We start from the raw sequence: 26,288 nt of genomic DNA, 5'->3' as shown, positions 1-26,288 counted from the left end.
ACGTAAGAACCGATGCATTTAGCACACCATTATTTCTTCGTAGATCTTTTTATAAATGGCCTATAAACCAGGCTAATATTTACCGCGAATGTTTTTGCGGACCCAGTTATGTGCGTTGGTTTACGTAGAGAGTGGTGCAAAAAGGCGCCAAAAAGGGCCCCCCAACTCCCATTTCGTCACAATCGACAGCAGAGTTCAATTTAAGTTACTGGTCAGTGGGTTAGGAGGCAATAAAATAGGCACATTTCGGCCCAAGAAAAAGTTTTTTGCGTTCCAGTATGAAATAATATTCAGTAAACACGTTGACGCTGAAGTCAAGGGAACCGAGACAGTGAAACAAAATGACCTTTTAAAATATGCCGACTGAGCAGCCCACACAATCAGCGCTCGTTGACATTCTAATTAAGCGAAGGCGCTTTGCAAAGGAGCTTCTGAAATAAGCTCCGTGAGGAGGCTGTATTATTCTTAACATTATCGCGTACCCAACTGTACCACTTCCGTCAACTGCTGGAATTGCAGTATAAATTTGCGCGGATTCGTTCAGTCTTATTGCTATGCTTTCTTTTGATGCTGACCGCAACCAAAATATTAACCGGTATATTGTCGATAAGTAAACTGGTTATGTGATTAGATTGTTTGGTTTATGGAGGTTTAACGTCCCAATGCGACTCAGGCTATGAGAGGCACCGTAGTGAAGGGCTCCGGAAATTTCGACCACCTGGGGTTCTTTAACGTGCACTGACATCGCACAGTACACGGGTATCTAGAATTTCGCCTGCATCGAAATTCGACCGCCGCAACCCGCGTCTTTCGGGTCAGCAGCCGAGCGCCAGAACCCCTGAGCCACTGCGGCGGCTAGGTGATTAGATTTATTGGGGGGGGTTGAACGTCCCAAAGCGACTCAGGTTATTAGGGGCGCCGTAGTGAAGGGCTGGGTTTCTATAACTTGCACTGTCATCGTAGAGTACACAGGCTTCTAGAATTCAGCCTCCATCGAAACTCGACCGCCCCGGCCTGGATCGAACCCCGTCTCTCGTGTCAGCAGCCGAGCGCCATAACCACTGAGCCACGGTGCGGCTTAAACTCTTTATGGTTTAACGTCTTGCTCAAGCTCCCCAAGGGCTACCTGAAGAGCCGCAGAGGATGGATTAGAGTTAATTTGCACTACCCAAGCTTTTTAACGCGCACTGACGTCGCACCGCATGTGGGCGGTTTTCGCTTTGGCCGCCACAGAAATGCGGCTTGCGAAGTCCGGCTTTTGATGGCACGCATTTGGGCTCTGCATTCGAATACCATAGATACTTAGCCACGACGGCAGGTCGGATCTTCACCTTCTTACTAAAGCTCGAGTTACTGAGGCGTCAAGGAACATCGAGGAACAGAAGTCTCTTTCGAGGTAATTGGTTATCGTTCATGCTGACAACGCGGCGCGAAAACAGCCCGGAAGGAAATACATAGAGTTAGTAGTAGGCCTCTGTCCCTGTCGTCCCATGTCTCTCGTCTTTGCGTGATTTGCGCTACGCAGTCAGCATAAAACATATAGCGACCGTGATTATTTTATACTCAGCTTATTTTCCCTAACTTTACTGAGACCTAGTTAAAAGAGAATGAAAAACTGCGCCGCATTTTTGACAAAGCACCAAGCTCGCCGGTGGGCGGGTGAACTCTAGGGATGATTCAATTCGACCTCGCATGTTTACGGCAGTTTGTCTTACACTCGCATGGGGTCTCATCTTTCTTACTCAACTCTGTCTGGCATAAATAGACCAATTTCGCTCTTTCTTATGTGTGCTGCTAATGTAGACACGCCTGGTTCTGTGATCAAGTTAATTTTGAATTCATGATATATTATTTAACTTGTGGCTCTGACTTCTGACTTCTACTCACATAAATACTTGAACGCCTTTTTATCGACATCCTGGAAGCGAATATTACGGAAAAACTTTGATTAAAAACACAGCTAGGCTTCGTGCCGAATAGCCTGCGCCCCATAGCAGATAACATTCACCCACTCACTGCATAGTTTGAGATCTATCATAAATATTGAAAAAAAATAGCGCAAAGATCATTCCTTCCTCGCAGATTTCCCCATCTGCGTGACCTTTGCTTCCGAATCATAATTATGCGCTGTTTTCTTTTTCTCGTTTAGTGTTTGCCCAGTCATCGCAATACCTGATACAAGCTTATTGTTCATAAAAGCTTAATGTTCAAAGGTACTCACGTTAAGCGGTCCGGAAGCAAGGTAATTTATCCTTGCGGGATTATTTTATACTGCAAAGAGAGATTTTAGCGGAAAAGATATACGGTATCAGTTGGGAGAATATTCATTACGCGCGATACACTTTCCAAAATGAGATATACACGGCCGAACTTCCACCATATAAGTAAATGAAAAGCTGCATGTGACAATGAAATGGGCCCAATACCCAAGTGCTGCAGTGAGAAACTTTCCGGCGTCTTTGGCAAAATCCCAATCCACTCCTCTTTTTCCTGCATCCACGTCACTCTTTCTAAATGTACGGCTACTCTAACGCCCCTAGAAACAAGCTGTGCCTTTTGATGTCTAACCCTTGCGGCTGGATGCAAAGTCCCAACTCCCAGGACCAGGAAGACAATCGTTGCGACCAGATTCATAGCGTCAAAAGCGCTGAAACTAAAGCCACAGTAAATATAGGAGCAAAGAACCAACACGTGTTACACGTGGTTGTCTTCACGTACATTTACTGTACGTGAAGACAACCAAGGGTAACACGGGTTGAAAAGTATGTAACAGCAGAATGCACAAGATTTTTATTTCCTATTACCTTCTATAGCACTGAATGGCCTTCTACTGGTTATGCAAGCCATGCATCTATCTGGAAGTTTTCGCGCATTCTACAATATTTTTCTTGCAGTTAACTCATTGATGTGAGTGAGCTTGAGCTCTTGCATTTTCCGATGGACCTCAGTCAACTCTTTAAGCCTACGTATTGCTCCAAGTTGCAGTAGCTTGTCGTTGGAGGCGTTGATGTGTACAGTACTCACGGATTGAAATAGGACATTCGGAGCGCGTGGCCGTCGCTTCATGGAGCGCCGCCCGTAGATGCTCATGGAACCAAGGTGGTGCATTGTGGTATGGCGCGAGGGGGAGAACATCTACAAAGCAGAATTGTTCCTTCCAGTTGCCAACGAGCCGGCCTGTGGTTTACCACATGCCTGCGTGGCACTTCTTGGCTTGCGCTCCGAATGTCCTATTTCAATCCGTGAGTACTGTACATACAGGGCTGCCCTGTAGGCCTGCCTGATGGGTACCTCAGCTTTGAGTTTCTCAATGCTGTATAGCTTTAGATAAGGGAGAGCGTAGTTAATAACACTGCTGACAAAGGTCGGCACCAATCGGCACAGATTGGCTAAAGGTCGGATCAGCCTGATGGTTTGACGGTACTTAACTGATGGTGAACGCGACTGTATGCACTAACCCTTCAAAAATAGCCGAAGAAGCGGCAATCGCCATGGCACTGACAACTCCACGAGCGGCAGTTATTGTCAGCAATTAGAAAGCCGCTATTTCTAATTTCGCCAAGAGAAAACTGACTGCAATCTTCTATGGAATTGTCAAGAATTAATTAAATGGCAGAAAAGGCGCGGAATTGTTCTGGTTACCGGCTCAGTCGTAAAACTCGGGGAACGAGGCAGCCCACAGTAAAGCAGAAGCATCTATCCGCCGAGTTTTGGATGATATCTGGGACGTCGGAATGACAAGATACGGCCTTATGCATAGCTCGAGACCAATAAACATTACCGGCTGCAAAGGCTGACCTTTTCACCTCCACAAAAGAAATATGACAAAGGATCAGGAGCAACGGAGGAGAGAACTTCAAACTACAACCCACCCTTACCGAACTGCCCTAAGAGATGCGTACGCGGATAGATTTTAATCAGCATGCCGAAGATACATTTCATGGGACTGTCCGAAAGATCCCCCACCAAAATCGCTCCAGAGGCTCGCGCACCCGGGCCCGTGGGAGACCACGCTACTCATTTCCGACCTGGAAACCCAAATGCATACCTCGACAAGAGCCCAAGAGGTCGCCACAAGTCTCCACTGACAACCACCTTTCAAGATCAGCTAACGCACTTGTCTCTCAAGCAGACAATAGAAGTTTTCCAATCACCCAGAATTCGAAATACTGCCAATCCCAATCGGGATCATCGCAGGAAAGGCAGAAACAGAATTGAGCAAAGCATGTACGTAAAACACAGCGTTGCAACTTTATGTGAACAAAGGCTGTTAGGTTAATAGCAATAATAATAATCGGTGAGAAATAATATGGCCGCAACAATTAAAGAGAAAAGAAATAAGAACAGAATGAGGCACTACACAGTAGAAAGAACAATTTTCATTAATTAAAACAGAGAACTGGAGCTGACGAAACGGTGTTTACAATGCGCATTGTAGAGCTAGTAGGTGCGCTTCATATGCCTCTAAAAAAGTTTCTTAATGTGAGCTGGCTACACTTGATGGTAGGCTATTTCATTCTCTAATGGCTAACGAAAAAAAACGAATGTCTAAAACGGACTGCGTTGAATCGATATCCTTGCAGTGTTTTTGAGTTCTTATGTCGCGTCGCTCTTGTTTCTGATTTTGAAATATACCGTGTACTATGTTCACCATGTTGTGCGTAAGCTGATAAAGTAATTTCTGTCGTGCAAGCCTAGCGTGGTTCTGTCACGTTAGAATTCCAGCGTTGTTTATCAGTTTTGAGGGGGATTCAGTTTGTCTGTTTTTGTTGCAGTTAAATCTTACAGCTTTCCTTTGAACTCCCTCTAGTTTCTTCCAATTCCCAATTAAGATCACATGACAAAAGAAACAGTCATTTATGCTGTGTAACTGTGGGAAGCGGGATATCGTTTAGTGTGTATGAAAAGTTCTATACGTTATATTTCGCGGTAATTCGCAAAATGGTTGATTTTTCGTTATTAAGACCTATTTGCCATTTAGCGCACCAATCACATACCGCGTGTAATGCATTGTTTAGTGTTACATGATCATCTCCGGAATTAATTTCTTGGTACTGTATGCAATCGTCAGGAAAATGCCTCATCTTAAAAGGAACGCTAGCAGGTAAATCATTGATAAAGATTGTGAATAAAATAGGCGAGAGAACACTGCCCTGAGGCACACCGGACGTAACTTTAGTTATGTTGGACTTTTCATGGTTAAATTCTACAAACTGCGATCGAATAGCTGAGTAGCTTTAAATCCAGTTAATGATTGATCCTTCGGCTAGTGTAGATTCCAACTTCAGAATTAGTTTTTTATAGGATACACGATCGAATGCTTTAGAAAAGTCTAGTAAAATGAGGTCAATTTGTTTTTGATGGTTGATGCTTAGTGAAACGTCATGGATTATTTGGACGAGCTGAGGGACAGTAGAGAGTTTTTTGCGAAATCTGTGCTCAAACGACAATATAATTTTTTTTACATTAAAAGAAGGATGTAATATGTTTCAATATTATCTGTTCCAGTAGCTTGCATGCGATAATTGTCAGTGAAATGGGCCTAAAGCTACAGATTTGATCCTCATCTCTGGCTTTGTGGATAGGAATTATTTTAGCCAATTTCCAGTCTTCTGGAAGGGAAGATGAAGATAACGATTTGTTAAAAATATGAGATAAGTATTTCGTCATCTATTTTACATATCTTGTTAGAAATGAATTTAGAAAAATTTAGAAATGAATGTTAGAAATGAATCTTTTCCACAGTGTTTAAGTGTCGGTGTTACTGTTCAAAGGAAGAGAATTCGTAAGGTACGTGGGCGAGTGTGCTAGGGTCGTCTGCTTTGTAAAATGCGTGACATGATAGAAATGATTTTGAGGGCGTTTGCAAGCCATGAATGGCTACATTACAGAGTTTTTTTGTGATATGACATTCTGTGACGACCCTAACGTGGTATGACAACCACAAGGGTGCTTTCAAAACTTGGGACCACTTTGTAGGGGAGCTCAAGAAGTGTTTCGGCGACTCAGTCACGAAGAAGAAGAGGGCTGAACAAGCGCTTGCCCAAAGGGCTCAGCTTCCCGGTGAGAAGTGTACGAAGTACATAGAGGAAATCATCAAGTTGTGCAGGGTCGTCTCTCCGGTCATGACAGAAGAGACAAAGTTGGCCATTTACCTAAAAGATTTGCCGAAGACGTCTATAATTTTCTTATTGGAAAAGGTAGCCTCCAGTCCGTGTCCGACGTCATCCAGAACTGCCGAAGGTTTGAGACATTGTAAATACCTCGCATCACACCGAAATTTGGCCGTTTGACCAGGATGACGACGATGGCAGCTGTAGACACACCATCGTCATGTAATCTGGCTTCCACAATCCGCCAGATCGTTCGCGAAGAACTGACCAGGTGGCTGGAACTCACACGGAATTCCTCAGCTCTCCCTACTGTGTATCCCACGCGCCCTCCTCCGCCAGCCATCGTTAACGCAGCGGGCTATGAAGACCACCGGGTACCCCGAGGTCTGCGGCCGAGCAACATACCGCGATCGCCTCGGAACACCGGTCCCGCTTTTACCAGCCTACTCTGGCCACATACGACGAGAACTTTCAGCCTAGTGCTTCGTATGATGACAACTTGCCGGTGCAGCCTGTGGCTGGTTTCTCTCTTGTGTGTTACCGCTTTGGTCAACCCGGTCACATCTCGCGATTTTGTCCCCACCGACTAGAGCCATCTCGTTACGTTTCCTCTACCTATCCTCCGCGGCCGTATTACCAACCCGTTTCTTCTCGGCACCCATCCTACACGCCTGATTTCGGCAACCCATGGCCTGCACAAATGCGGAATCGTTCGACGGCATCAGATAGAAGTGCGACACCGCCTCCAGCTTTCCGCACTCGTCGATGTCCATCACCCTGACGCCGCTCCTCCTCACCTCCTCCGGAAAACTTGCCGGCGCGACCGATGGGTGTGAGGTCGCTGTACCTCTGCTGCCGAAAGGGCTACCCGTGCCTGTAGTGATGTTACGGAACAATGTGAATGTGCTAGTTGATGGAGTACCGTGATGGCTTTAGTGGATACCGGTGCTACTGTTTCAGTTATGGGTGCTGCGTTTAAGTGTCACCTCGGATGTAAAGTTTTGTTTCGATAGTGCAAAAATGTCCAGTTTTGTGGTGCGAGTTGCGAACCGTTGCCTTCAATTGGAGTGTATAGTGTTAAGGTTTTCTTGAGTGGTGAAGTGCTCAGCACGGAAATAGCTGTGCTATCCCGGTCGACGCACGACGTTATTCTTGGTCTCAACGTTTTGCAGATGTGTGCCACTGACGTCGACTGTCACACCGGTGAGCTCAACGTCGGCAAATGTTCCGCCTCTGGCCTTGTGGAAGGATCGTGCATTGGAGAACGTGTGTTCTGTGTTACCCAATTTGCTGTCGTGCCTCCTTCTTCGGCTGTATGCGTACCAGTTTTTTGTCCTAATACTCATCTCGACGTGTTTGATTCGCCTGTGGTGCCGAACCACTTGAACTGCATGAAGAACATCTTGGTTCGTCACGCCATCGTTTCCGTCACCAACGGAAGCACTGAGCTCTGGACAGTGAATTGTTCAACCGAATCTGTAGTTCTTCCTGAAGGCCTGAAGCTTGCGTCATGCTTCTACGACACGGCGGTATCCGTTGCCTTGGTTACCGCCGCCTTAGGCGCAGCAGCACCAGAGTTTTACGACGAGTCGCAGTTTCTTCACATGATCGACAAATCGATTTCCACGCAAAACAGCCGTGCTCTGTTGGCCATCCTCCGGCGGCACTCCACTATGTTCGACTTTTCAAAGCCGGGCGGTGCATTTTCCATCCTCTCGACTCGTACACTGCATAGGGTTGACAGTGGCGCCTCTCATCCGATCCGACAAAAACCCTAGCGAGTGTCTCTGTCTGAACACAAGGTGATCAATGAACAAGTGCAGGAGATGTTAACCAAAGGTGTTTTACAAGAGTCCTCGAGTCCCTGGGCTGCTCCAGTAATACGTTTTTGAAAAAAGAATGGATCATGGCTTTTCTGCGTGGATTGCGGTCGTCAAAGTGCCATCAAAAGAAAAGACGTATACCATTTCCCTCGAATCCACGATGCCATCGACTGCCTTTATTCGGCGTCCTACTTCGCTTCTATTGACCTCCGGTCGGGGTAATTGCAAATCCCTCTGCATCCCGCGGGTAAAGAGGAAACAGCGTTTATTACACCTGACGGCTTTTATGAATTTAATGTAATGCCATTTCGGCCTTTGTAATGCGCCCGCCACTTTCGAGAGATTTATGGAAGCTATACTCCGTGGTTTGGAACGAGAGGTATACAGGTGCTACCTTGACGGTGTTGTTATTTTCGAAAGACATTCAGTGAGCACAACGACCGTGCAGCTCTCGTCATGGACTGCATGCGCAAAGCTGTCCTAGTGCTTAATTCTAATAAGTGCCACTTTAGTGCGCGCCACTTTAGTGCGTGCCACTTTAGTGCTTGGAGACTTCGCTGACAAAGACAGCGTCAGACCTGATCGAGCCTAGGCTGCAGCTGTCGAGTAGTTTAACCCACCACAGCCTGTCAAAAAGCTGCGAAGTTTCTTGGGTTCGTGCTCATACATTCGCCGCTTCACCCGTCGCTTTGCGTACATCGCATACCTAATGACAGGCCTGCTTCAGAAAGATGTGGCTTTGAAGTGGACCCCTGAGTGCGGCTCCGCCTTCGGCCAACTAAAATTCCTTCTCACGTCCCACCCTCTACTTCGCCAATTCGATCCCTCCGCCCCCACAGAGATTTATGCCGACACCACAGGTGTTGGTCTCGGGGCTGTGCTCGCCCAGCGCTGCGACAAAAAAGGGCACGTTGTTGCATATGCAAGTTGTTCGCCTCAGTAAGCCGGAGCGCAATTTTACGGTCACCGAGCAGGAATGCTTCGCCGTCGTCTTCGGCACGCAGCGTTTCCGTTCATATCTGTACGAACGCCCGTTCACCATCGTCACCGACCATCATGCCGTCTGCTGGCTCGTTAACCTTCGTGACCCGTGTGGGCGCCTTGCACGGTGGGCTCACTGGCTACAAAAGTTGGACTACACAGTCGCCTACAAGAGCGGTCGACGGCACACTGAAACAAACTGTCATTCGCGGTTGCCCCTTCCGAAGACGGAGTCTAACATCCATAACTTCGACCACTACGTCACGTCAGTGTCACCGTGTTTTCCCGACCTCATCACATTCCAAGCCGAACAGCAGCGAGATTCGACCCTGCGGTCTCTCCTTGCGGGGGCTGAAGACCCCTCCGGTGCAAACCACTTCTGCTTGCGAGATGGTCTGCTCCGGAAGAAAAAAATACTTTTCTACGGGCCAGCGCTTCCTTCTGGGAGTTCCTAAAAGCCTGTACACCTCCGTCCTGCAGCCCATGCACGACGACCCAACATCTCGACCTTTTGGGTTGGCACGAACACTCCACCGTGCCCAGGCCCGTTTCTATTGGCCGACAATGCAGGCGACGACTGAGCGGTACGTCGCCAGCTGCGCTCAGTGTCAACGATATAAGCACCCTAATAGCGTTGCAGCTGATCAGCTTCACCCTGTAACAAATCCAATCATGGGAACCGATGGATAGTGGTTTGCGTTGATTATCTCACTCGGTATTGTGAAACAGCCGCCCTACCCTCGTCTACTGCGTATCATGTGTCCTCGTTTATGCTGGGCTTCATATTTATACGCCATGGAACCCCAAAAGTTATCATCAGCGACAGTGGTCGGCAGTTCACCGCTGACGTCGTGGAGCAGCTTCTCCGCTCTTGCACATCGCATGTTCCGCACTCCTCGCCTTACCATCCCCAGACGAATGGGCTAACTGAGCACTTGAGCCGAACGATCACCAACATGCTGTCAATGTACCTTAATTCAAAACACAAAAACTGGGACAGCGTCCTGCCGTTCATCGCCTACGCTTTCAATACCGCGCGCCATGAAACTACGGGATTCAGCCCCTTTTTACTATACGCTCGCCCTCCACGCTACACCCTGAACACCATACTACTATTTTCTGCCGAGCCTCATGAATATCCCTCCATCGCCGAGACACTTCGTCTCGCCGAAGAGGCCCGGCGTCTCGCCCGCCTTCGTATCATCGCCTCCCAAGATCGGTCCAAAGCATGCTACGATGCCCACCGCCGTCACGTCACTTACAACACTGGTGATTTGGTCTTGTTGTGGCGGCCTGTACGAAAGCGGGGACTGTTCGAGAAGCTGCTGCGCCACTGCGATGGACCCTATGTTGCTATTGAGAAAATTAGTGAGCTCAACTATCGCATAGCACGTCTCACGGCAAGCGGCCATCGTTCTGCACAAAGTGACGTGACTCACTTTGCCCAGCTGAAGCCCTACCATTCCCGCGGTGCTTTTTGACTCGCCCTCTGGGCTTCGGCTGCGTTGGGGGAAGTGTGACGCCCATGAATAGGCGATGCCTAGTCTATTTGTTCGGCATCACTGAGTACGCAGAGGAGGAGGAGAACGAGCTGGTTGGTTGCGTCTCATGCCTGGCAAGCATACCCCCGCTGGTTTCAGTTGCCCGTCGTGGTACTGAATAAACCCCCGGTCGTAGCAATACCATCTAGAAGATGTAGCTTTGCTTTGTCTGTAGAGAAGTGCTCACTAAGAAAAACTAGATCTAGTATGTTTGAACTGCTACCTTGTACACGCGTTGGTTGATTTGTTATTTGACTCATATTAATCGTTAGCATAATATAAAAGAGTATATTTGCGTGTTCAAAATGGTGCTGCACAGTATTACAGTCAATATCAGGTAAATTGAAATCCCTCATCATGATTAATCCGACTCCAAGGAAGTGCCGAAGCTTGTAGGGATGCAATGAATGCAGTGCGTCGATGCTTGAAGATGGGCTGCGATAAATGCAGCCTATAAAATCTGGTAGGGATGAATACATGTTTGCAAAAGATTGCATCAACATCCTTTACTTCAGGAAGAACCATGAATGAAATATTCCTTTTTTTCAGGATAGCAATGCCCCCACCACGTGTTAACCTATCTTATGGGACTATCGCATAGTTGGGGATAGTTACCTAGCAATCTTTAATAGTGCTTGATAACCATACTTCAGCGTTTGCAATGAAGTCTGGGCTGACGGAAAAGAGGAATGATCCAAGCTCAGTTGTTTTGGTGACTAAGATGCGATCGTTGATGTTGGAAAATGCTATTTAGAACGCTTATTTGGGTGGCGAGGGCGCAGCCGCCGAGTTTCGGCTGAGTCGTTTTTTTTTTCGTTTCTAGTTTGTGTACCCGGCTCAGACGAAGTATTGCTGTCTGACGAAATGCTTCGACTAATATCTACAAACTTTTGCTGCTATTCAATGCCTCATAGTTTTTTTTTTGTAACCGCAGCAACATTTAAATTTTGTATGCCAATCTGATCAAATATTGGATAAGCATAAACAAACACTGAAAATCAAAACTCTCCTGAACATTCTTTTTTTCTAAGGACCCCTAATAGCGCTTGCGAATAGTTCAACCGGTAGCACGAACAAAATTGTGGTCCAAGGCTGTATTTTCAACTGAGGGTTTTTAAATTAAAATATTTGTGCGCGTCAAACAATGCAGGTAGTACGCTAAAAGGGCACATACAGTATTGCATAAAAGAGCCTGTGCAGATCAGCTATCCCCTGAAGATTTACTTCTGAAAAGTGCCTTCACATGGCAATCTCGGGTACAGCAATCATTTATTAATTTCGACCTAAACAGCTGCTTTTCTTTTCTTTTGTTCTCCCTGCGGAGGATGGTTTAGGAAGTGCTTTTTGAAACAGGTTGCAAGAAACAGTTATTATCAAAATATTCTAATTGCATAGGTGCATGGGACGTCGACAACTTAAGCTTAAGAGGTATGTAAGAAAAATTGTTACTTATTTTATTACAGCCAAGGGCCCAGAGTCACGATGTTCATGAGACTGCGGCCAGGCTATCTTCCGCTTAGCTGAACTGTGCTTGGTAGTATAGTTCACTCTAATTCGCCCTGCTCTAGAATATAGCACCAAGGCCCGGTTTTCATGTAAAAAAAAACAATCAACAGAAGAATTACTGCCCAACGCACATCAATAAGATTTGTTTACAACCCTATTAGAGGGGTTGATTGTCTAACCAAACTTTTCCACCGAACTTGTCTTACAGCAACAAGTGCTTGTGCTAAGCTCCTCATGCTTCCCATGTTTTTTCCTGTTCGTAAATGAGGGCCTCAAAATGGACGAGGGTCAAATCAACTACGCTCAATACAGTGAACAAACATTCTAAGAATTTGAATGAATATCGGTTTAGTGCTGATTTATTAAGATATCATTTTTCCGCAAGCGGTTAAAACTGAAATAGCCTGGTTAATTATGTTAGCAACACTGCGCCTTCTTTATTATTTTGGAAGTTGTGTAGCATTTTTTGAGGATTGTTAGTGGCATTTATTAATTTCGCGCAGTCAACTTCATTGTGAATTGTTTCGACTGGAATTTGTAAGATAGTGCCTTTTTCTTATTTGTTTTGCTTGAAGACTTTTAAACCACTGTTCGATGTTTTGTTTAACAGTTGGATTCTTGATATTTTTTGCCTCTTTTGGTGTTCTGAACATATTGCTCTTGTGCGATACTTTGTTCCAAACCTACGGCAGCCTTATTAAGGCTAGCAGTGTGTTGTAAATAAAAGGAAAATAAATAATTAATTGAAATTGAATGCACACCCTTCCCTTGGGCGCCAATCATGGCACACTAAGCAAAGCCAAGCTGATGAACACTTTTAGCTGCAACTTCAGCTACAAAGGGCTTCAGTTACATGGAAAGTGAGAGTGGGCTCTCATAAACGCCTCTTGCTGTAAAATGTGAGGCACTCTATACTCAGTGTCCATAACACAGTGCACCAATGATATTTCGAGTGTTTAGCTTTATCTCATCACAGAAAGGATAGTGTGAAAAACTTTAAGCCACATCGATCAGTTAGTGCCATCAATGTCATCATCAGCCCATATACGCCCATTAAACGACTGAGGCCACTCCCTTATCTCTCAAAATAACCCTGTCTTGCGCCAGCTGCGGACACCCTATCCGCGCAAACTTCCTAATACCATCCGCCTACGCATTGTTCTGCCGTCCCCTGATACGCTTGCCTTCTCCTGGAATCCTCTCCGTTTCCCTTAAGGACCGTCGGTTATCTTGCCCTCTAAAGCCGAGTTTTCCTACCTATTCTCTATAGGTTTTTCTTACCTTTTAGAACACGCCAAGTCGGAAAACGAACTCGTGCTCACTAAAGCAGTCGGTTTTGAAACCAGCCCACTCGTCGACGTGAGAGACACCTTCTTACCCTGTATGCTCAGACTGGTGTGTTTAGGAAAGTGAAATGCTACAGTCCGTGGAAACAAGCGCAACAATTTCTGCTCTGTTTTAATTCCACTCTGATGTTATATTATCAGCACTTTAATTTTTTAGGTTCAATTTAATTCAATTTGTTTACTTTTTAGAGCGGTACAAACACAAGCACTGAACGGTACCTTGGACTAAAAGTTGCTCTCAGCAACTTGACGGTCCAGGGGCCAGCTTACAAGAAAGCAGTCGACACAGATTATCAACAAAAAAACAGAAACCGTACTCATCGAAGTCCACAATCAAAATATATGGGCACTAAAGCAAGTCTTAAAAGCGTACATATACACGAAACAGTGAGAAAATAAAAAAAGTAAAAATCATTAGATGCTATTGAAGCACACGGTCAAAGTACAATTATTCAGTTTAAAACTAAGGCAAGATAAATCAAATCAGGGTGAGACGCAAGAGTTTAGTTGAACTTACAGAAATAATTTTTAAACTTCTCTTCAGACGGAAAAAACTCCTTTGGATATTTGTTTAGAAGTGATGGAGCATTATGCTTTAATGACTGAAACTTGTTTTGGGTGCAGAAATAAGGATCTCGCCAGTTTGGGGGGGGGGGGGGGGGGGCTTCTAGTGACTACATCTGCTATTCGCTATGTTAATGCTGCAACAGTTTCAAGAAACTTTGCAGATTAAACTGACGAGAAATAAAGCCGGTTTAAGAGTGGATATTCATAACTGTGCAGGAAACTATTATACCATTGCTGGGAAATAGGTTGTTTATAGATATGTGCATTTCAACATTTGCCGGAGAGCGCAAGACTTTCTTCTGGAGCACATTAATTTTTTCCATATTTTTTTGTTGTTGTTGAGCTCCAGTCAAGACTGCAATAATTTATGTGGGGTGCAAATAACGCTTGGTAAAACTGCAGTTTAACTCTTTTGGGTATGAGGTTTTTGCGGCAGGACAGAGCGCCTGCAACAGTAGACAGCATCTTGCAGACATGATGAATGTGGTGATCCCAGTTTAGGTGAGAATTAAAAGTAACACCAAGAACCTTATGCTCATATACTATTGTTATATCTTTATTCTTATATTTATCTTATTTGCACTGTGAAATCATTCTTTCTTGCAAAAATAGTAAAACCTTAGAGTTAGAATCTGTTAGAATAATGACATTCAGCTCATACACTGCATCCAGTGCTCCCCTTTACCGCCGGCTCAATGCCTTACCTCTCCTTTGTTTACTCCAACTGAAACTAGGCTTATTAATTTATTGCGCCCGTCACAATAGCACTACTCTCCCATATTTACAGCTTCCTGTTTGTGTAACGTTAGTAATACTAGATCCGCTGAACAACATAATCTTTTGCTTCCGAAAGTCAGAACTAATTATGGGAAACAGTCCGCTTTATTTTAAGCAATCACTGTCTGGAACTCGCTATCCGCAATCATCAAATCATTCCGCACCGGAGCAAAATTTCATAAAAACTTGAAAAACTATGTACTGCATTATTGCCTTCAATTTCCACGCCAATGAAACCTGTTAGTATTGTGTACGACTTCTATTGCCTGAGTGCTTGTTCTATGCTCTTTTTGTGTTTGCAAAATGTGTTTTTAAAATTTAGCATGCCTGAACTGTTAGTTCAGATCTTAGTTTATTGCACCTGTTTTCCGCTATGTAATTGCTATCTGCCATATGTTTATCCTACTTCAAATATGCGATTAATTACAGGAGGTCCCCCTGACAGTTTCTACTTTGGGGCCTCCTTCTGTAATTATCAATGTATGTACATCTTACCTATGCATCTTTTTCAATAAAACCGTTTCAGTAAAACCGTTAGTGGGAACGATTATTATGCTGTTAGAGTGGGACCACCCTGATAGTGATTCAAGCGTACGGTTGCAGTGCAGAGCTACATCTTTAGAATCATCACTTTAAAAAAGAATGCTACTGTCATCAGCATAAATAAACAATTTAGCTGACTGATTATTAAGATTTAAAGCATTAATATTTAGATTCAATAATAGCAGGCCTAAAACACTACCTTGCGGGACTCCGGTTTGTAGGGGCAGCATAGAGGACTCAACATTATGTATACGGACGCAGCGGACCTTATGTTTCAGGTATGACATAAATTAAGGGGCCCGCCCCGTATTCCATACTGTGGTAACTTACCTAACAAGACATTATGGTTTAGGGATCGAGTCAAAGGCTCTACTGAAGTCAATGAACAGACAAAGAGTAAAAAGACCAGAATCTATATTTTGAACTATCTGTTCTCTAAGTAGAAGTAATGCCCTTTCTGTCGACCGTCCCATCATAAAACCATATTGGGAGTTAGTTATTATGCTTTGTTTCTCGAGGAAGTTAATAAATCTATTAAATATAACCAAAAATCGAGAGAATGAATATTGGCCCATAATTATTCACGATATTTATATAGCCTCCTTTGTGCACTACAGTAATTCCAGCCTTTTTCATGTCATCGGGGAAAATGCTGGATTCGAGAGCTAAATCAAAAATACGGGCTAAAACAGGAGCGGTATATTCTATTACAAAATTTACTGACCTCATCTGAATGTTATTTGGATCGAACGCTTTACTTTTTTTCATGCTAATATAAGTGTGGCAGGCCTCCTCAGTGTCCGTGGCCTCAAGAAAGAAACTGTGAGAGGGACTGAGGCTTACTGTGCTTATCTTTGGTTGGCTTAAATTAGCTGCCTGGGCAATTTTAGCAAAATGCCGGTTCAAATGATCTGCAAGTTGAACATCACACAACTCTACGCCATTATGAAGTATCGTTTCAAGGGAGCAATCTTCCTTCTTCTACCAAGAATATCATTTACAAAATTCTATGACATTCCCACGACCATATTTTTGACACTCTCAATAGCAAGCCGAACGGGTGGAGCAAAATGGCTGCGTTACTCTCTCCGAAAGATATTTATTTCTAAAGCAGTAGTTTACAGTAGTTAATCTGCCAGACAAGTTATTTGCCATCTTATCTTCAGCTTGGACAGAGTGCAAAAATCATTGCTGCTTCACTAAGGGCGAGAAGAATTGAAGGAATGTTGCATTCCTTCCATTTGAAGAACGTATATATGGGCTGGGGCCTAATGAGGCCTCCGTCTCTTAAAATGTTTCGGTTTCTAATTTCACTGAACTGAAAAGCGATATATTTTTTCTGACTCGGCCTGCAGGAAGAGATTCATCTCAGGAAATTGAGGGACTGTAAACTCGTCCAAGGATGGCAGGCACTGCAGTAAATAAGCAAATAAAGACTGTAGTTTGTACCTTATTCGAAATGTTCATTGGTGCACCTCTTATCGAGAAAATTCTTTCTTCTCACCATAGTGCTTCCCTTCATAAGATCGGGCGCTCGCTTCGAAACTCGCTTAAGTAGGGGATTGCTCACCGCGCATGGTCAGCTGGCATCTCTGCTTTAGCAATATGCTTTTTGCAAATACGCTCACAGTATCACTATTTGCTCCGAAATGAGAAAATGAATTCCTCACAATGCATTTGGACTAATGGAAGAATGACAACGCGATACTTATCGGATCTCAACTGACTGCTTTTCGGCAAAATTTATGCATCAAAATCTAAACTCTTGCTCATATGAAGGGCAAACGTATAAATTACATACCAAAACTACTCTTGTGTACACTGTTTCAACATGCACAGCCCTTCTTTCGATAGCTTCTCCGTTTATTGATGCCCACAAGTTCTGTAGTGGTTGCTGTGTGCTATTAGTTGGCCATTTGGAACGCTTCGTTTATGAAAATTCATTCACCAGTGCTCTACTTTTATAGAAATTATCAAAATAGACGAAACTAAACATGCAAGTTTTTTTAAAACCAATAAAGTGGTTTGAAATGAATTTAAAATGCAAACCCTCTCTCTGAATGAAGAGACGCGCTCTTCGGTTCTCTGTTTGACCAGTTTTTTCTTCGCCGTGCACTTTGTTTTATCAGAGAGCTTCTCTATTAAAAAGTGAGGTCCTGCAAAGTCATTGCTTAGCTAGTGTACGGAACTCTTGAAGAAGTAAACTGCAGCTGAAGTTTTTAGTTTTTAAAACAAATAGAAGAAATTTTCTTCCCCTTTGAAAATACAGTCCGGTAACGCCTTACCAAGTTATCACTTTCTATTCACTCATGAACACCCCAGTTTTGTATTATATAAGCCGCCACTCTCACAACACGGTTCCATGGCACAAGCTCAATGGCCGTCTACTTTTTGTGTCTTATTCCTGCGGCACCTTTGTAGAATTATTTTTATTGTGTACAAAACACTGCTACTGCACTGTAGAGAACTACTCTACGAGGCACTAAATCTTAATAAAGCAGCCATACTCTCTGAAATCGCTCAGTGCCTTTGACATTGAACTGATGATCTCAAGGTAGCGGCAGCAAATTGCGCCGCGGTGCCGGCGGTATGATACGGAATTGCAAAAAAAAAGACAAATGTGCAGTGTGGTTTCGACATTTTCTGGAGAACCCCAGCCTCTCGAAATTAGTACAAAGGACAGCATGCGAACTCCATCATCATCTACGTGCAACCTCGAACCTCGAGCGATATTTACCACATGCTATAAAATTCCATTAACTCTGTAATTAAGAGAATGTCTAGTGAAGCAAATCCCGTCTTTAGATTTAGAAGAGATAATATGTAAGAACAACGGCAGCACAACATTTACTTTGCCACTGCAGAAAAGCAGGCTCAAGTATAACCTCTTCAGAAGGGCTCGTTATATCTGCATGGCAAAAAAGGGTGCCAATATCCGCGTGCTCTGCTAGAGAAGACCCTGCCTTTAGAATGAAGAGCTTGATATTAAAAAGACGTTGACGCTGGTGGCGCTCAGATCAGAGGACGTTTGAGTTCGCCGTCTCCCCTCCGGAAGGACGTGCTGGTTTCTAGATAAACATTGGCTGTTTTAAAAACTGCCTCACTTTGTGTTTACAGAGCACCGGTTGTCTAGAATACCAGTCTCGCTTTGGTTCGTGCAACGCCTTAGCAGTGTGCAGGCTGCACCAGCTGTTTGATTTGACCATACGCTGCCGCTATATGCAAATAACTTATCTGCCAATGTGCTAAGCCGTCTTCTGAAGGAATTTCTGTTCCAGTATCCGAGCTATGCTGATATTTTTACAGACGCCTTTCAAAAACGCAAGAAAGGCAGCAGTAGATGTTTATTCCCACACACTAGATTGGAGTTATTCTATCCGGGCCACTGATTATACACAAATTTTTGCTGCTGAATTTCTTGCTGTTGGCTTGGCCCTTCAAAAAATTCTCTGCAATAGTTCTCAAGTTATCATACTCTGGGACTGTGTCTCAGTCTTGGCAGCGCTTGAAGGTTTGTGACCTAGTCTTTTGTACCGTTCCCGAATGTACTTTGTGCCACTTCATGTCTAAGAGGTGCGTTTTCAGTGGATCCCAAGGCACTGTGGCATTACTTCAATTTCGGTTGCCGGTTTCTTAGCGAAATCAATTATTGAAAAGCCTGTTGCCCATGTCGTTCTAAACCTGACTTTGGTGACCCCGTCCTCTTATGAACGTCACCAAATACACCAGTACCTGAGCCATGAGACTATTCTTGGTACAGCGGATTTTGAACATTTAAAATTCTCACGGAAAATACGTTCATACGTTCTTGTGCACCAAGACATTGTGAGGTTTTCATGACGCTGTTGCGCTGCAGAATTCCTCGCCTTAATCTATATTTGTGTCCTTCTGGGTTCCCGCCGTCGAATCGATGTGTGTCATGCGGGGACGTTGAAACGATAGATCATTTTCATCCTCTACTGCCGGCGGTTTGCACGGCAGAGAATTCGGTTTTTGCAAGACCCTCTCCCTCAATTAGGACTGTCGTTCACTCTTTCCTTCTTCTTCTGGACATGTTTGAAAACCGCGAAAACCAGTTGTCCCGTTGGAGGTAGTTCCGGCGTCGTCCCCTGGAAACTTACTGCAGCTCGGATCGTCGTGAACGGGAAGAACACGCTCTGCAATCTCTCGTTGAGCTCCCCAATGAGAACGTTGTACAGTATATAGAGGACATGATGCGCCCCGTGTCCGCCGCCACCGTTTCCGGCGAGTTACCATTGCACGGTACCGATGCCTCACTGACTGCTACACGATCTCATCCGTTCGATTTTGTGCAACAAACTCCGGCAGCTGTACGGACCACCGCCATCGGCTCATAGCTCCCCAGGGACCGTTGTCCGCGAGAAGGTGCAGCAAGTGCTCTGGCCGTCTTTTCCTGCCGATCAGGCTCGTCCAGCCCCTCCCCCTGTCTCGCTTGAACGTCGTCTTACGCCGACAGCCTGTGGAGCCTTGCTCCCGTTTCGGCGTCCTTCGTTCCGGCTCCTGCTGATATGCTGCGGCAACCTGCGCCCGTGCTGCAGTACGTAGAAGCTCCCCGACCGTCCGCTCGAAAAGAAGACGTGTGGCGCACCCCCGACTGACGCCACAATGCATTCACTGCGGCGAAGTGGATCACATCTATCGACAATGGCCCTAACGCCGTCTAAGCCTCGAGTGGTTTCCCGCCGACTCTCCTGGACCCCGCTACGGCGAACAACAAAGGCCGTCGCGGATTCCCTTGAAGTTCAACGCTCGCTTCAGTCTCCTCAGCCGCAGGCTCAACCTCCATCGCCAAAAAGTCGTCCTTAACCATCTACCGCGAGTTTTTCCCGTGCGGCGAAGGGCCGGTCACAAAGCCCACGGCAGGAAAACTGAAACCAGCGACCTTAGGTTGTGGGTTCACTGGACATTGCTGTGCGGGACACCGCCCATCGACGCGGACGCGACGTCACGACGCCTCTACCGAAGTTCTCTACCGCGGTTAACGTTCACTGCGACACAACGACGCCCACTCGATATAACGACGCTTCGACGGTAACGAGGTAGGCAGTCCCCGATCGCTGCGACACGTGGACGCGGACAGATAACGACACATCCACGATTGCGAGGCCCGCGCGCATGGCTCCCTCCGACACACTGACGCCATTACTTCGCACACGAAAGGCCGACGGATTACCGGTGGCACGGCCTGCAGACAATGACGCCTGTGTCCGAATCGCCTCCGGAGCCTCCAACTCGCGAGCGGCATTCCTAGATATACCATTGCTACTCGATATTCACCACGTTCGAGCTTTATTAGATACTGGCTTTGATTATTCGATTTTAAGCAGCCGTATGGCCGCCGTTCTTGAAAAGGTTCTCACGCCATGGGCTGGCGCACACGTTCGCACGGCGGGCGGTCATCTGATTTCCCCTCTCGGCATGTGCACCATTCATGTTCAAATCGAGGAGTCCACATTTGTCGTCAGCTGTCTTATTCTGAACAACTTCGCATGACCTTATCTGGTGCGTCGAGTTTCTCCGTGAATGTGGGGTTATTATTGACCTTCGAGATTAAGGGGTGACTTTTTAGACTTAGAATGCTGTCGCTCTCAGCAATACGCCGCGACCATGCCAGATGCTTCGTGTTTCTACGGACACGGTCACCCTGCCGCCTCGAACCAGCGCCTTCATTACTGCCTAGGGTGAATCGCTTCAGGACGCTGATGCCATCGCCCAAACCAACCTTTCATCACTGCTGACGCAAGGTGTGTGAGTGGCCCGCCGTCTGAGTGATCTTCACAGTGATCAGTCACAGGTAGTTGCTACCGATTTTAGGCAGGCGCATCGGCATCTCTTTCCTGGCATTTCCATAGCATTTGCAGAATGCCCCTCTCTGGTTTCGAGTGATTCTCCTCAGAACCAGTGCAGTCTCCCATGTCCCTCAAAGGCCTCGACGTCAACTCCGCACTGTCCACCAGCCAACAGGAACAGCTGCGTGCACTGTTGCTGGAATTCAGAGTGCTTTGCCTCCTTGTCTAAAGTGCGTTAAACTGCCATCACCAAGCACCACATTGCGGGGTTCGATGACGTACACCCAATCAGTCACAACACCCATATCTCGTATCGGCTAGAGAGTGGTAAGTCATTAAGTCGCAAGATGAGATTCTTGAAGGTGGCGTTATCTAGCCTTACAACACCCCATGGTCTTCGCCGGTCGTCCTCGTTAAAAATAAAGACTGCACGCTGCGTTTTTCGCCGATTATCGTATGCTGAACGCAGTCACCAAACAGGACGTTTACACATTGCCCCGTATTGACGCCTTCGGCGCGCTCGGTATTTTTCGTCCATCGAATAAAAAGTGGCTACTAGCAAAATCAAGTCGATGAACGGTACCGTGAAAAGCCGACCTTTATAACTCCCAACGACCTTTAAGAGTTTAAAGTTCTACCTTTCGGTCTTTGTTCTGCGTGTGCCACATTTTAGCGGACGATCGACCCTGTCCTCACTGGTCCTAAATGGCAGTGTTGCCTAGTTTATATCGACGTTTGGTGGACATCTTGAACCCCTGCGAATGATCCTCGAAGCCCTTAGTTCAGCTAACTTGACATTAAAGCCCAAAAAGCCACTTCTCTTACAAAGAGCAGAAATTTCTCGACCATGTCGTTAGCCCCGCCGGCGTGAACCCCGACCCCGACAAGCTTGCAGCGGTTGCGGAATTTCCAACCCCGCGTGAAAAATAGCTGGCTGCCGCTTTGAATAGCTCTGCAGTCACCTTGGCGCCTTATCGAAAATTTCGCTGACCTCGCACGACTGCTGACTCACCTCACTCGCGACGCCACACCTTTGTTTGGAGTCACGAGCCAGACGTGGCTTTTGCCGAGCTCTGCCTCCGTCTTCAAACGCCACTCGTTCTTGCACATTTTGATGAGCGGGGTGACACCGAAATACACACTGACACCAGCAACATCTTCCTTGGCGCGGTTTTTTTTTATTCGAGAAGTGTGCCATGAGGCATAAGTTGAAAAAGGAAGGGGGGAAGGAAGGAATGCACGGGATTGAAAGTTAAAAGAAGGAGTGAAGAACCGTTGCGCTGAGGTAGTCGCACAGGTTGCTAATGAAACGGTTGTCCATAGTCCACTTCACGTAGTCACTTTCGCGGTTCCACCGCAGGCCCACCTCCCTGAGGAGCCGTTTTCTGATAGCAGCCGTCGCTGGCCATGTCCATATCAAGTGCCGCACATCACAAATGTCCGGTTCAGCGCTAGAGTGAGGGCACCTGTCACGTGCTGGCAGATCTTTGGCACGCCACCGATGACGGACAGATGGTGTCAGAGCCGCCCCTGCCCGAATCCGGCGCACGGATACCTCCTCCTGCCGAGTAAGACTGCGGGGGAGAGGGTGCGATCCCGGAGGAATTAGAGCGCGTGTTCGCTGGCGCAGAACTTCGGAATCAGAAACATGGGACAGGAACGGATCTGGGGGAAGAGGGGAAGGTGGCGGAGCGTCTAATGTATGAAGATGAGTCATAGCATCCGCTTGAATGTTATGTGGATCCTGGGCATGGCCGCGAATCCAGTGTATGCGCACAGGACATGGATACTTTGCGCAGAGAATATGAATTGATTGTGAAATCTGGAACGTTCGTCGAACAGCCTTGAGCTGTTTAAGGGCGGCGCGGGAGTCGGTGAAAATATGAACTGTATTGAATGTTGGAACGTGAGGAAGGGAAGCAATGTCATTATAAATGGCTTGAAGTTCCAATGCCAGGGGAGTGCACGTATCCGCAGTATACGTCGCCCGAGAGTTGAGATGCGGATGAGATCGACTATACACAGCAGTAACGCCCCTCTCTGCAGAATGTGATGCATCCGTGTATAATATGCCCCCTTCAGGCAGATACGCTGCTGATACCGACGGGGAAACAGTGGGGCGATTGTCAGTGAGCTGGCAATAGGACCACGGTGGAAGTGTCTTTAAACGATGAAGTTTGAGAGACTGCTTTCGAGCTCTATTCGCCACCCGTTGGTAGATGATTTCACTGAGTGTATTAAGTTGTGCGAACTCCTGTAGCACAGGTATGGGCGTTAAACGAGGCAGATATGTTATGACGCGCATAGCCTCACGATTGATAGCTTCAAGGGAGTCCCACTGTCTGCGGGTGAGACGTTGAAATTGTGCCTGATATACTATCCGTGGCTGAAGGATAGAGCGCACTAGCTGGCGGGCCGTATGAGCACGTGCGCCACCAGAGCGCATAGCTATGCGACGAATCAGACCTAGAGTAGCGTGAGCCGATTTACGGGTGGCTGCCAGCCACGGGGTGCCAGTCTCAGATGTATGGAGGAGAAGACCAAGAATACGAAGTTTCTAACTGAGGAATCAGAGAATTATGTACCGTAAAATTTAAAGGGGGGGCTTTCCGTAAGCCGGCTTTATTTCCAATTCGAATGAAACATGATTTAGTAGGAGAGACTATGACATCTCGCCTCCCACCCAGAGGTGGGAGGCGAGATGTCAATACATCCAGCGCGTCTTGAAGGACCGACTGATGAATAGACGCATCTGGATGACCGCACCCCAAGATTATATCATCGGCATACGCAAGCACGCAGATAGAAGGAATGGACTCCAGGGCTCGAACAAGAGGAATTAATGCCACATTAAATAATGTGGGGGCGAGAACGGAGCCCTGCGGCGCTCCTCTATTAGAAGTGAAGTTACCAAAGGGCTTTCCGTGGACACGCACGCTGAAGCCAAAGTAGCAAGGCCGTCCTCCGTTCCAATTTGTGGGCGGAAACCAATTTGGGAATCTGGGTAACAATCATGGGATTCCAGCCACCACGACAAGCGTGCGGCTAGAATGTTTTCATAAAGCTTGCAGATGGTAGGCGTAAGGAAAATTGGGCGAAGGGCTGAGAGAGATACTAGAGGCTGACCTGACTTGGGTATTGGAACCACAATAGAATACTTCCAGTCTCCCGGCATGACGCCAGAAAGCCACACTTCGTTAAAAGTATCAAGTAGGGCTTGCAAAGCCCTCCCTTCCAAGTTACGGAATAAGGAGTTAGTTTTGCCGTCGTGCCCGGGAATAGTAGTAGTTTTTAAACGTTCAATGGAGGCCAGCAGCTCTACCATGGTGAGGTCAGAAGTAATCCCATCGGAGGGCTCTGTAACAGATAAGTCAGGCGGGGAAGTAGCGGTGCAGTCATGGTTTGGGAAACATTGACGGGCCGCTTGTTGTGCAAATGTGTCCTCATCCACATTTAGCGCGAGGCGATTGTTCTCTGTGTAATCTTCAACCTGAGAAGAGCGCTCCATGGCGTGAAACACTCTCCAAAGATGTCGATAGCCCTGCGTAGAGGACAGGCGGGCACACCATGCAGCCCAGCGTTGCCTGCCTAGCCGCTTTGCATAGCGCCGCGCCCGTGCGGTTGCGCGGTGAAGAGTAAGAAGAGCTGATGGGTCATCGGGGTGACGAGTAGCGTAAAGATCCACCTGGCGACGAAGAGCCCACAGATTCAAGAGATGTATGTCCGGGTTTGGGTCGTCTTCATTCACAGTAGTGGTAATAGTTTGAGTAGCGAGAACAGCAGAGAGAGTAGACAGTGCTGAAGAGGGGTTGAATGTAGATAAATGATTGTCTGCGCGTACAGAGTCTCATGACGTTATTCGTACAGTGCGGCATAGGCGTGAGGGAGATAAAAATAGGGCTGTGATCGCTACCCCAAGTATCAGAATCAACAGCCCAATGAGGGCTACCGGGGCCTAACCACCAAGTCAAATCAGGTGAATACGGGCCACCTCGTGGGCGGGTAGCAGTATTCGGGTGGTTTAAAAGTTGAAAGGAATTATCCGAAAAGCTCCCTTGGATGTGTGCACCCCTTGAGGAATCCGATGGGTAACCCCACGCAGTGTGTGCGCCGTTGGAATCACCACCAACTAGAATAGGGATACCCGAGTTGGTAGAACGTAGAAAACGAACCATCCCAGATTGGGGAGATGCGGAGCCAGGACGACTATAAAAAGAAACTAGGACAAGGGGTGCGCGTGCAGGTTTTACGAGAAGGGCGACAACCTGTTGACGTGTGTTGCACCACAGTGAAAGGTCGAGCGGTGTGTGCGGAACTGAACTGTGAATATAGATTGCAGATTTACATGGGCTGAGGGAGGAGGCGGTGCATCGGCGATCAGCGATAGAGGGGTAATGATATGAGCAGAAACCTGAAAGGCGTGGGAGTGCATTATGCTCTTGCAGTAGGAACGCCCATGCCCTCAGCTTTCCGTCGCGAAGGCGGATGTTCACTTCAGAGGCCTTATTAGCGAATCCTCTACAGTTCCACTGCACCACCACCGATGGTGATGCGCTATCCATGACGAGGCCGAAGAGCATCCACGATGAGGGATGTCACCTGCTTCATCAGCGCTAATATCTTATCCACTCTCGGGGTAGTCACGGCTAACAGGTGGTCGGCACCTGATTGTGGCCAACTGCTTACCCTAGTTGATTCCTCTGATGATTGCTCCCGAGTTATTAGGATTCTTCGATAGGATTGAGAACGACGCTGTTCCCGGCGCTGGGTAAGTTCGTCTAGTCGACGGCGAGACTCCGCGATTGCATTGTCTAAAGCTGTGTCTTCATCTGTGGTATCCACATGTGATGGATGCACTGGACGTTTTGGCGTACCATTTGATCCGGGAAGGTGAGCCGCTTGTGCATATGTACGGTGGTGAGGAGACGTATGGTGAGCAGCGGGCTCAGATAAAGGAAGTTCAGGGAAGTCGTTGTCGTCACATGCGAGAGCTGCAAAGCGATTACTTGTAGGAAAATCCATTTTTGGAGGCGACTTGTGAAACTTCTTCGCTTGCTTCTTCTTTGGACAGGCGGGAGAGCGAATGTCATGGTCCGGCGATTTGCACAGAGCACAAAGAACTGTTGGTTCATTCATGTCGGCCACAGCTGCTGGATTAGGGCAGGTATTTTGCGTGTGTCCTTCTTTGTGGCAGTGATAACAAAAAATACGACGAGGCCGGAAGGGCTGTGGTTTGACGATCGCACCGTAGTAATTAGGTACTTCGGGAGAGTCAGCGGGC

The 26,288-nt window shown here is 46.7% G+C and overlaps 1 pseudogene; it reads left to right on the top strand.

The window, feature by feature from the left end:
* Positions 1-26,288, top strand: part of LOC144133668 (uncharacterized) — a 66,938-nt pseudogene that overhangs the window by 28,009 nt on the left and 12,641 nt on the right.

Source organism: Amblyomma americanum, chromosome 5 (assembly GCF_052857255.1).
Source record: "Amblyomma americanum isolate KBUSLIRL-KWMA chromosome 5, ASM5285725v1, whole genome shotgun sequence".
NCBI classification, from domain to species: Eukaryota; Metazoa; Arthropoda; class Arachnida; order Ixodida; family Ixodidae; genus Amblyomma; species Amblyomma americanum.
This window is presented reverse-complemented; position numbering and strand designations above follow the sequence as displayed.